Genomic DNA, 11,096 nt, shown 5'->3' with positions numbered 1-11,096 from the left:
AGCGGCGAAATAAATGGGCTTAGCGATGAGTCAGGAGCCATCCGATCTCAGTGGCTGCAGAGCCAGCAACTCCATGCCGGGACAAGCAGCACCTTTCCGCTGATCCTCGGTGTGCACTTTGGCCTCTGTTGATGTTTGAGTAGGCGGCTTTCCCTGGCAGACTCCCAAAGGAGTTGGACCTCCTACGCACCTTCACCTTTTGCCTGATAAAAGGCAGGTCCCAGAAACCGGAGAAGGCCAGGGCAGAGAGCTCAGGTTCTCCACTGCATTCCCGTGATGACCCAGGTTCGGTGAAAACAGATTACTGAAGAAGGTGGGTCCCCGGTTCTTTGATCTTGGTAGCCATAGAAAGGAAAAGTTCACAGTGCTATTCTGTGTTGTTCTGACACGAGATCAAAGGTGAGTTGTGGGTTGGGGAGAGACGATTCAGTCATTATTAAAGTGGTGTGGCCCAAAGTGTGAGGACCCGAGTCTTCACATCTCCCAGCATCCACCTACAAAACCTCACGTGGGAAAAAAAAAAAAAGGCCCATGTGCTGAGGGATATGTGTTATTCCAACACTGAGGAAACACAGGACAGGAGGATCCCTGCAGCCGGAAGTCGAGCCAGCCTAACTGAATTGTCAAGCCCCCTGCCAATGAAATACACTGTGTCAAAAAACCCAGATGGGGCAGTGGCGGGGCTGAGGGGTGTTACAAACACTTGCAGCCACTGACCACCTGACCTTGAACCTTGGAACCTGCCTAAAGCTGGGAAGAGAGTGCCTATTCTGCCTTTGTCTTCTGATCTTCCACAGGCGCTAGGACACACACGTGCCTCCCCCCCCGCCCCCCCAAACATGCAACATGTATAAATTTCAAATGCACAAGGTAGATGGCTCCTGAGGAACAGGACCCCTCTGCCTAACACATACACACCCAATTCCTGGACCTCTCCCCATAAAAGATGGAGTCACCCCTATGAGAGGCCAGAAGTGGTGGGAGGCAAGATCACTTTTCTCTGTATGGAGTGGCATGCTTGATTTTCTAGATGTCTCTGTGGCAGGGGATTCCCATCTGTCACAGAGCAGGAAAGTCCCTTCTTACCATGTGGGTTTCAGAGTGTGGGAAGATTTCTTTCCTTACTCTTGGGGTGGGGAGTCCCTTTAGACCCCTTTGGTACAAATGGGCTAGGAGGGAAAATTGCTTTGGAGCAATGTTGCTAAGAGCATATTTACACTGGGGCAACTCTATGCTTGTCAGGGATACGGAGCAAGCCTCTGCCGATGGGCCCTACGCTTTACTGCACCACAGGCAAACCCAACCCCTGTTCTGCCTCTTGTGCCATTCCACCCATAAATCCTTCTTCCCTTTTTTTTTTTTTTGTGTGTGGGTATTCACGTATATGCAGGTGTGTATGTGTGTGTTCCTGTGCGTGGAGGCCAAGGGACAATGAGGGGTGTCATTCCCCAGGCAGCAACTACCTATTTGTGTCTATGTGTGAGTGTAAATCTGTGTGGCAGTGCGTATGTGCACATGTGGAGGCTGGGGCTGATGAAGGTACCTTCCTCAGTCACTGGCCACATTATCTTTGATGTAGTGTTTCTCGCTCGACCTGGAGCTCACAGCCTGACTAGGTAACTGTTTCGCCAGCCCCTGTCTCTACCTCCCCAGGCCTGGGATTACAGGCACATGCTGTGGAGCTCAGTTATTGCCATGGGTGCCGCAGATCTAAACGCAGGTCCTTATGATTCCGCGTGCAGGCAAGGCTACCCAAGCTCTCCCTGTCTCCCCGGTTTTTGAGATAGGATCTCTCACAGACATGGAGCTCCCCAAGTAGGATATGCTGGCTGACCATATCCTGAGTTCCAAGGATTTTCCTGCCACTGCCGACACTGGAACTACCCGCAAACATTTTAAAAATCAATGATATTACCATGGTGCTGACCTCTGGCTGCTGTCCCTCTGCTTCGTTTATTTAAGTACGACTCTTGATCTTTCCTGCAGGATACTGTCACACATGTTAAAACAATTATGTTACTATCTAAGCTAGATTTGAGAAACTGCTTCACCTTTCATATGCAACTCAGTCTGAGCCCCAACTCTTTTCAAGCCTGCAGCTGGGGGACAAGAAATTGGAGAGCAGGTATGAGGTGTTGCATGGTACTTGAAACTGTAGTTAACCCTGAGATTGTGAACTGTAAAAACCTGTTTCTTGTTCAGTGTGTTGCATCCCTAACACACACCTTTACTCCAATAACTTTCTGCTTATTGTAAACATGTAATTATGGTGTGGCTCAGCACACACCTTTAATTCAAGAGCTTTCTGTACACAGATTTAATAAAGTTAAGCCTAGGTCAAGAGGTGGAGCAAATTACCAGACGACGGGGATTAAGTAGAAGTGTATTTGAGACAGCATGGAAGAGAAGAAGGAGCTTTTGGCTTTTTCCTCCGGGACTGTCAGGTTTGCACCCCAGCATCTGGCTTTTGAGTCTTCATTGGTAAATTTGATATTTGGGATTCTCTTTCTTTAGGACAACAACAAGGCCTTGAGGAGGTGCCTTGGGCCTTTGGTTAAGTGCAGGACTGCCAAGAGAAGAAAAGCCTCAACAGGTAAGTAGAAAGCATTTTCGATTAGCCAGTAACTTGAGGCAAGGCATATAGATTCTAAAGTCATTGGTATGTCAGGTAAATGAATCCGAGGGCACTGATGGCAGCCTCTAGGGAAAAGGTAGAGAGCAATGGCTCTCAACCTTCAGCTGAAGATAAGAAACTTTGGGAAAAGATACTGCAACTTACCATGCCCAGGACCTTTACCTTCACAGATTTTGATTTAAAAGGATACCAGTGTAAATCAGTAATGGGTGTCCCCAATTGGGAATCCTGTGAGGAACAACAAACTGACAGTCAAGATGTGCAATAAGGGCACAGCGACCAGTTCTCTCCACCTCTCCCTTCTGTCCCAGATCTACTCCTCTCCATTTTCCTTCAGAAAAAAAGCAGGCCTCCAAGAGCCAAGGACCAAACAGGACAAAACAAGATACAATAAGACAAGGTAAAAGCCCTTTTATTGAGGCTGGCCAAGGCAACCCAACAGGGAAAAGAGCCCCAAGCACAGGCAAAAGAGTCAGAGACATACTGCCACTGTTAGGATTATGACAAATATCTGTTAGCACCAATATTTATCTGATTATTTGTTGTTTGGATGACCTACCTGTCGGTGGGAATGGGGAATTGAAATCTCTCACTATCAACGTGTGAGGGTCAATATATGATTTAATCTGTAGTATTTTTTACAAACTCAGGTGCCCTTGTGTTTAGGGCATAGATGTTAAGAACTGAAATGTCATCTTGAGGCATTTTTTTTTTCTTTGATGAGTATGAGGTGTCTTTCCCCTTGTCTTTTGGTTAATTTTGGTTTTGAGTCTATTTTGTTAGCTATTAGAATGGCTATACCAGCTTGCTACTTAGGTCCATTTGCTTGGGATATCTTTTTCCAGTCCTTTACTCTGAGGTAATGTTTATCCTTGGTTTTAAGGTATGTTTCTTATTTGCAGCAGAAAGCTGGATCCTGTTTTCAAATCCGTTCTGTTAGTCTGTGTTTTATTTTGTTTTGTTTTGTTTTTTAATTGGGGAATTGAGACCAGTTGTATTGAGAAATATCAGTGACCAATAACTGTTAATTCCTGTTATTTTGTTGTTGTTGTTTGTTTGTTGTTTTTGTTAGTGTGTGTGCATGTGCACACATTCCTTCTTTTGGATTTGCTGGTGTGAGATTATTTATTTCTTATGTTCTCATGGGTGTATGTTCTTGCATTATCCTTCTGGCACCTTTCTGTAGTGATGGACTTGTGGATAGATATTGTTTAAATTTGAGTTCATCATGAAATATCTTATTTCCTCCATCTATGGTGACTGAAAGTTTTGCTGGGTATAGCAATCTGTGTTAAAGGGTACAGCATATCTGTCCAAGTTATTATTGTAGAGTCTCCATAGAGAAGTCAGGAGGGCTGGAACACCAGAAAGTTGTTTTTTTTTTTTTTTAATAAAGCCATTTGAATCTGATGTTTTCATTGTGGAAATGTTGAATGTTTCAAAATAGTGATTCAATTTCTTTAATAGTTATAGCATTATTCAGGGCTTGTGTATTCGTTGAAAGCAATTTTAGAGAGTCATATTTTTCTAGATCCTAACCTATTACTTCTGTATTCATTTTTTTTTTTTTTTTTTTTTTTTTTTTTATCTTTTCCAGCTTCCCCCCTCCCCACCTTATCTCCAGCTCTGTCTTTTTCTCAGACAGGTTTTGTATAGTTCAGGCTGGCCTCAAACTTTTGACGTAGGCAAGGTGTCCTTGAACTCTGGATCTTGGTGACTACACCTCCCAAGTGCTAGGATTATAGGCATGTGACACAGCAGCTAGAATCTCCATTTCTTCCAGACAACCTTCTTCTTCCTCTGAGCACACTGAGAGCTGACTTTTTCTTTCTTTGAAGTTGCTTTGACAAGTTACTAATGGCTCCCTATGGTGCTAGCTCAAAAGGATTGCATTTTTTTCTTTACTTTCTGGACCTTCATGCTTTATATCCACCCTGAGACTCCTTGCTGTGCTTGCATACCATATTCTCTCTATAACCCTCAGCCCTGCTCTCCTTTCTCTTTCTCTCCACTGGTGTGAGTAAAGTAAAGCTTTTACTTTAGTTCTTTGCTCTTTTTTCTTTTTCTTTTTCCTATGTGGCTTCCTCAGATAATGTCATCCATTCTTAGGATTTACACTTTGAGAATGGAGAGATGGCTCAGTGTGTAAGAGAGCTTGCTGCACAAACATAAGCACTTGGATTTGAATCCCTAGAACCTCTATAAAAAGCCAGGTATGACCTTGAGTGCCAGTAGTCCCAGGGACACTGGGGGCCAGAGACAGATCACTAGAGCTTGTTGCCTGTAAGCCTTGCTCTAGGTCTATTGAGAGACCCTGTTTCAAGAGTATAACACAAGATATGACAGAGAAGCATACCTCGCATCCTCCTCTGGGCTCCCCCAACAAGAGCACACAAAGCCACATATGTACATGTATGTCTACAAACACACATTCTCTTTCTGTCTGTTAGTTTCTCTCAGACAGAGATTTAAACTTTACTCAGAGATAAATTGGGATTTATGGGATCCAAAATGTATTAATATTCTACATAGAGCCTTTCCTTTAAAGTAAAAAGCCTAGCATGTAAAGTCCACTAAAATTACAGTAAATGTGCCTCTGTTGGTGTATCTTTTAGAAGAACGTTTTTTTTTTTTTCTAGAGTTAAGATTGGTATATTAACTTTACAAACTGAGTTTACCTGGCTCACAGTGAGACTTTCTATGTCTTGTAATATGGAAGCTTAAAGCTTTAAAAGCTTTGCATATGTATATTCCCATAGTTTTAAAAGCAGAACAGAGGAAGGTGGAAATTTCCAGGTTAGCCAGGGCCACTTAGAAAGCTCTACACCAGCCTGGACCCTATTAATAGCACGATTCTATCTAAAACTAAATCAAACCAAGTAACAACAGACAAAGAAAACATAGCCAATTTTTTTTTTTTTTTTGACATTTATTCCACTGAGAGGCGTCGACTGTGCTCCTGTTCTCAAGTCTGAGCTTTACGAACACTTGACCAGTGGAATCCCCTGGAAGTTCTATGGTGCCATGTTCAAGTTGCAGGTTGTGGTTCATCCTTCTGTTGTACTTCTGGCCCCCAGACCTCCTGCTGGGAAAAAGGCAGCCAACCACATGGGAAGTTCCAGCTAACAGCCCACCAGAGCTTGGTATCTAGTACCAATATACCGTCATGTGAGTTGGCCATGTCCAAAGGGAGCCTTATCCTTCCAGTCTCAGGGCTTTGTTGACAGCAAAGGGAACAGATGTAGAAATCACCCATGATTAGGGTGACTATGATAGCCATTTTAAAACCTTGAGTTAGTGAGCTATTTATTACACAGCACTCAACAGGTAGAACGCAAAGACAGCCATCTTACCTTTTTTTCCTGATGCTCACCTAATTCATGATGGCCACGGTGGGTAACATTAGGTAAGAAATTGTAATTTTTCTCCATCTTTTTTTTCTTTTTCATTTTTTCAAGACAGGGTTTCAAACAGCCCTACTATGTAATCAAAGATGACTTTGAACTTCCGATCTTCCTGTCTTTACTTTCCAAGAGCTGGGGTTACAGGTGTGTCTCATCGTATTTGACTTTCTTATTCTGGTCCATCCCATCAATCCACAGGTTATAGAGTTTCAGATTTTACCTCTGTGGTCCTTCTTTTATCTGCTTTCTTTTCTCCATCCCTCTGAGGTAGTGACCTCAATCTCAGTGTTTTGCTGGACATTAGTACTTTCCGCATCTATCCTTGTCTTAGTCAGGAAGGCTCCCTGCACTGCCATGACAGTGCCCACAAATCTCAGACATGTCCCTTCTCTGTGTAAACTCCTTTGATCAAGAGTTAAGCAGGAGTTTCTTAGCTAAATAGTTAAGGATATCAGACAGTTAGTGTGTGTGTGTGTGTGTGTGTGTGTTTCTGCTGAAGAAACCTGAGTTTGCAGCTTTAGAAATGAAAACAGCTAAGGATGCAGCTCAGTTGGTAGAGTGCTTGTCTTAGTTTTCAGCAAGCGGTGGGCTGTCTCCTCACACTGTATAAAGCAGGCTCGAGAGGGCACACCTCTATTTCTAGCACCTGAGAGGTATAGATAGGTGGGAGGATCAGAAGTTCAGGGTCATCCGTAGTGATACAGAGAATTTGAACCCAGCTTGGGTTACATGAGACCCCGTCTAATGACAAACAAACTAATAAAATTTTCAACAGGAAGAATGAGCATGAGGTAATAGTCTCAAGGGTTTTCCTGCAGGTATCCTAACTTCGATGCCACCCTATTTCACTTTATTAAACAACCACACCAGAAATATTTTCCCTAGCAATGGTTTAAAAACAAGTAATCTTGGCTTTCTAACAGGCCAGTGATTAAGCAATGAAAAATGCAACAAAATAAATAAACAAAGAACAAAACAACCAAGAGATCCATGTCTTTGAGATTAGAGGGGATACAGTTAATAAAAATTTTAGTACTTAGCTAAGTCGTCACTGTGAGTTAAATAGAAATATAAGACCCAAGGGAAGGAGATAAGTTCCGTATATATGACTCTGAGAAGGAAAGGATTCTGATCTACTGGTAATGAAGCTTCCTATGTTCCACTCGCTTATCCTTTTTATTTTCAACTTATGTGTGTGTATTTGTGAATATATACCATCTGTAAATGGGTACCTGAAGAGGCATAAGGAGGACATTGGATCCTCTGCAGCTGAATTTGTGAGCTGCTTGGTGTGGGTGCAGGGAACTGAGCTTTGGAAGAGTGGTGGGGGCTCTTTAGGGCTGAGCCGTCTCTCCAGCACATCTATGCCCACCACTGTCCTGAGACCAAATAACGCTGTAGCGGCCGCTGGACTGTACCGCAGTGACAGACGGAGCGGCATAGACGATGCTTTTTAGAATTTTAACAGTTCAGCAACATTATAAGATAAACTAACTTCTGAAGACCAGTTGAAGCGAGCTGCCACTTTAAGATCCGATTTCAATGACAGAATTCATTTCCAACTTTCATGCATCTAATTTAACAAACAATTTTATGGCATAATGTGAGCATAGCTACAGTAATCTGTCTTTCTGTCATACAAATGAAGCTTGAATGTGAATATTTCACACTCAAGCTTCAGATTCTTGGTATTTGAAAACCACTCATACCTGACAAGACTGGGTACGATTTTCTAAAAAAAAAAAAAAAAAATTGTCATTTTCCCTTACTGCTTCTTCAGGACAGATAAACATTTTTTTTTTTTTAATTTAGATAGTGTTTCAAAGATGTAACACTCAAAAATTGACTGCAGCTTGACTTTGTTTTTGCCTGTAGTGCTTTGTTTTTTGTTTTATGGATAAAGGCACTGACTATCTGAGTTCAATACTTGAGACCTGCGTGGTGGAAGCAGAGAATCCTACAAGTTGTTCTCTGCCTTCCACAAGCCTCTGCATAGATATAACACGTAAGTAAATTAAATAGCTTATTTAATATATTTAAAATAGAAAATCACACAATAAATATGTCAGCATTTAATAACAACTATAATTTGAGGTGGAGAACAATGGTCACCAATAACTTTCTTGCCATCCCAATTTAATTGCAGAAATATCTGGAAACTGCTGAGCCAGTGCTGTCAAGTAAGGCTGCATGGAACAAGGACCGAAGCAAAGGACATTGCCACTCACTTTTCACACAAGCTCTTTCCATGGCATCGGTCACCTTGAAGTACATACAGGTGCTAGCGGACAACACGACTCTAACCCTAATTCTGCACCTAAAGGAGTTATTTTAATTCACACACACACACAAAGCTTTATCAGGTAACATGGCCGCAGTTGAAGAGGCAAGCGCAGAAGGCAGGTGGCTCTCACTACAGAAAGGGCTGTCATTTCTCCCTTTATGCTTTAAAATTCTCTTCTTGAGAGAAGTGTGGGGGTCTTGGGAGAGATTATGTGTTTTTCGAAGGAATTATGTTATGAGACTTGGGAAGGTTCGGTTTTGGCAGAACTTAGTGCCTGCTCTCCTTCAAGAAGATGAAAAGGAAAGCAGGCTTGGGAGGTGTCTGCTCCTGTGGGAGAATCCTCTTGTGGTCTGTGGATGCAGCTTATTAGGTAGATCACTTGTTTTACACATATAAAACCCTGGGTTTAATCCCCTGCCCTTCATAAACGGGATGAGGCAGTGCACAGCTGTAATCCTAGCACTCCAGAGGTAGAGGCAGGAGGATCTGACATCCAAAGTTTTGCCTGGTTCTTTGGGGAGTTTAAGGTTTGTTTGAAATATATGAAAGCCTGTCTCAAAACAAAGAAACCAAGCCAAACAAAGAAATAAAAGGCTCCCCACTAAAGGATCTCTCTGTTGGGGGTCGGGTCGGAAGTGGGAAGGGTCAGGTCTTTTGGTAGATGCTGCCCTTGAGTTCAGTACTGACCCTATTTTCCTCACACTCTTAGAGGCGAAAGAAAATCTCTGGCAGGGAGGCAGGAGACAGAAGTTATCATGAGCTTAGTCTGCTTTCAACGTTTCCCCTGTGAAACCATGAAAGACGGATGCATCCTGAGATTTCTGGTGCCAGTAGCTCACCGATCCCTAGCTCTGTGTGACATGGGGGAAGGCCCACGGTTGTGGGGTTTCAGGTCACTTCTCTCATCTTTCTTTCCTGACATGACTAAGAGAAATCCAAACAAAGAAGAGTTCCCTGGGCCTGTTGCCTCTGGCCTATTTGTCATACTTGTCTCTGTTTAGATCTTCTACCATCTAATTACACAGAATGACTTACAGTTGGGTTACTTGAAGAGGGTGAGGCTCCCTCGGTTTCACCTGGGGATTTCAACAGTTTACCTCACTGTTTGTTACCGTAGTCTACTGTTGCTACTGTTTTGCCAGATTTTAAGCCTAATCTATTATCATCTTGGGCTTTTGGCCAAAATTACAGCCTTGAGAGGATTTTGTTTCTGCAGACAATAGGCTTCTTGGATCCAAAGAGTATGAACAACTTATTAGGTGGTCCCAGAAGCCTTTGTGATTATGATGTGTTCTTCCAAAAACATTCAGTGGGGATGGCTCACTTGGAGCACAAAGAGCTGAATTTGATTCCCAGAACCCATGTGGAAAAAAACTGGGCATGTCGGCACTGAGGCTGGGAACCCAGTGCTGGGCAGATGGAGACAAGCAGCCTAGCTTATTTGATGATTCCAGGCTGGGGAAAGTCCTTGTTTCAAAAACAAGTGGATCGTACCTTAGGGGTGATATTTGGGGTTGTCCTCTGGCCTCCAGACACATGTGCCTACACGGCATGCATGTATACCCCAACATACATGTGTAATCCCTAACTGAAAACATCCACACATCCACATATATACACATAAAGTATTCAGCTGCTCAGGTACAAGTGATTACTGAGAGCTTTCGCTGCTGCCGTTTGGTGAGGGAGAGTTTGTAGAGTTTCCCCAGTGCAGAGAGGAAAAGGCTCAGCAGAGGTGTGGCTCAGCTGCAGGTAGCTCCTCAGGGATAGGGGGAGACTTGTGCTTGTGCCTTAAAAAACAAACAAACAAAAAAATCTCACCATGTATTTTCCTTGCATTGAAAAGTTGACATTCTTTTCTTTGGACTAGAGGATTCTAGGAATGGCCTTGACGCAGAGAAGACTGAGGTGATAAAAATCTATTAACCTGGTAGAAGACACCCCTGCATCTGGCATTCCAAGATTTATAGAGGATTTCTCTAAAACATGTACTCACGTGGCTAACATTAGTCCCATGTTATAGATCAGGAAGGGCATTCCTGGGAAGAGATGGGGAAGAGCCTAAATCCTGATTGTGAAAAGTCAGTGTCTAAAATGGAGAAAAAAGTTATGGAATTAATTGGGAGTGTGAGGTAGACATGAGTAGATAAAATTTCCTGTCTCTGCAAATATGGGGCTTGGCACAAGCTAACATAGGCTTTAGGGCATAAAAAAATGCCTTAGTTTTTGCCTATTAGTTATTGTTTTTGTTTACTAGTGAGAGAGAAGAAGAAAGGATGTGGATTTGGGTGGGTGAGGAAGTAGGGAAAATCTGGGATTATTTGGGGGAGAGGAAACTGGAATTATATGAAAAAATATCTATTTTCAATAAAAAGGAAATTTGTGAAATAAGTGTCCAGCACACATTTTCATTTCTGTCATTATCTAATAGAGGCAGGGAGCTTATTAAATACTCTTCATGGGTTGTCTGTCATACGAGTCACATTTTGGTGAAATGAAGGTGTTGTTACTCAATCATGTAATGTAAAATTCTTTTGCTGTCTATTTGGGGAATCTTTCTTATACAGGCTTGAAGAAATAGCTTGTGACTCGGTGCCTCTTGGAAGCCCTTCCTGAAAGCACCATTAATCAGCTCATTCTGGAAATTTCTGTCTGTAAAGCATCCATTACAGACATATCACCGAGTGTGTTGACTTGTTAATAATGCCAGCTGCTTTCTGTGAGGCCGAGTCTGTGAATCTCAGGCCACAGGGCCTGGCTCCCCTCCCATCTA

General features: G+C 42.8%; 1 long non-coding RNA gene across 3 annotated transcripts; it reads left to right on the top strand.

Annotated features, from left to right (window-relative positions):
• The first annotated feature begins 239 nt into the window (after positions 1 to 239).
• Positions 240 to 10,657, top strand: LOC129690285 (uncharacterized). Of its 3 annotated transcripts, none has more exons than XR_008722272.1 (5): positions 240 to 313; positions 2,515 to 2,593; positions 2,947 to 3,035; positions 7,915 to 8,044; positions 8,186 to 10,657. It is a non-coding gene; the product is annotated as an uncharacterized LOC129690285 (long non-coding RNA). The 3 variants fall into 3 exon arrangements; XR_008722273.1 differs by having other exon boundaries at positions 257 to 399; XR_008722274.1 differs by lacking the exon at positions 240 to 313 and adding an exon at positions 1,983 to 2,125.
• Positions 10,658 to 11,096: the final 439 nt, after the last annotated feature.

Source organism: Psammomys obesus, unplaced genomic scaffold (genome assembly GCF_907164565.1).
Source record: "Psammomys obesus unplaced genomic scaffold, mPsaObe1.curated_primary_1811, whole genome shotgun sequence".
Classification (NCBI taxonomy): domain Eukaryota; kingdom Metazoa; phylum Chordata; class Mammalia; order Rodentia; family Muridae; genus Psammomys; species Psammomys obesus.
This window is presented reverse-complemented; position numbering and strand designations above follow the sequence as displayed.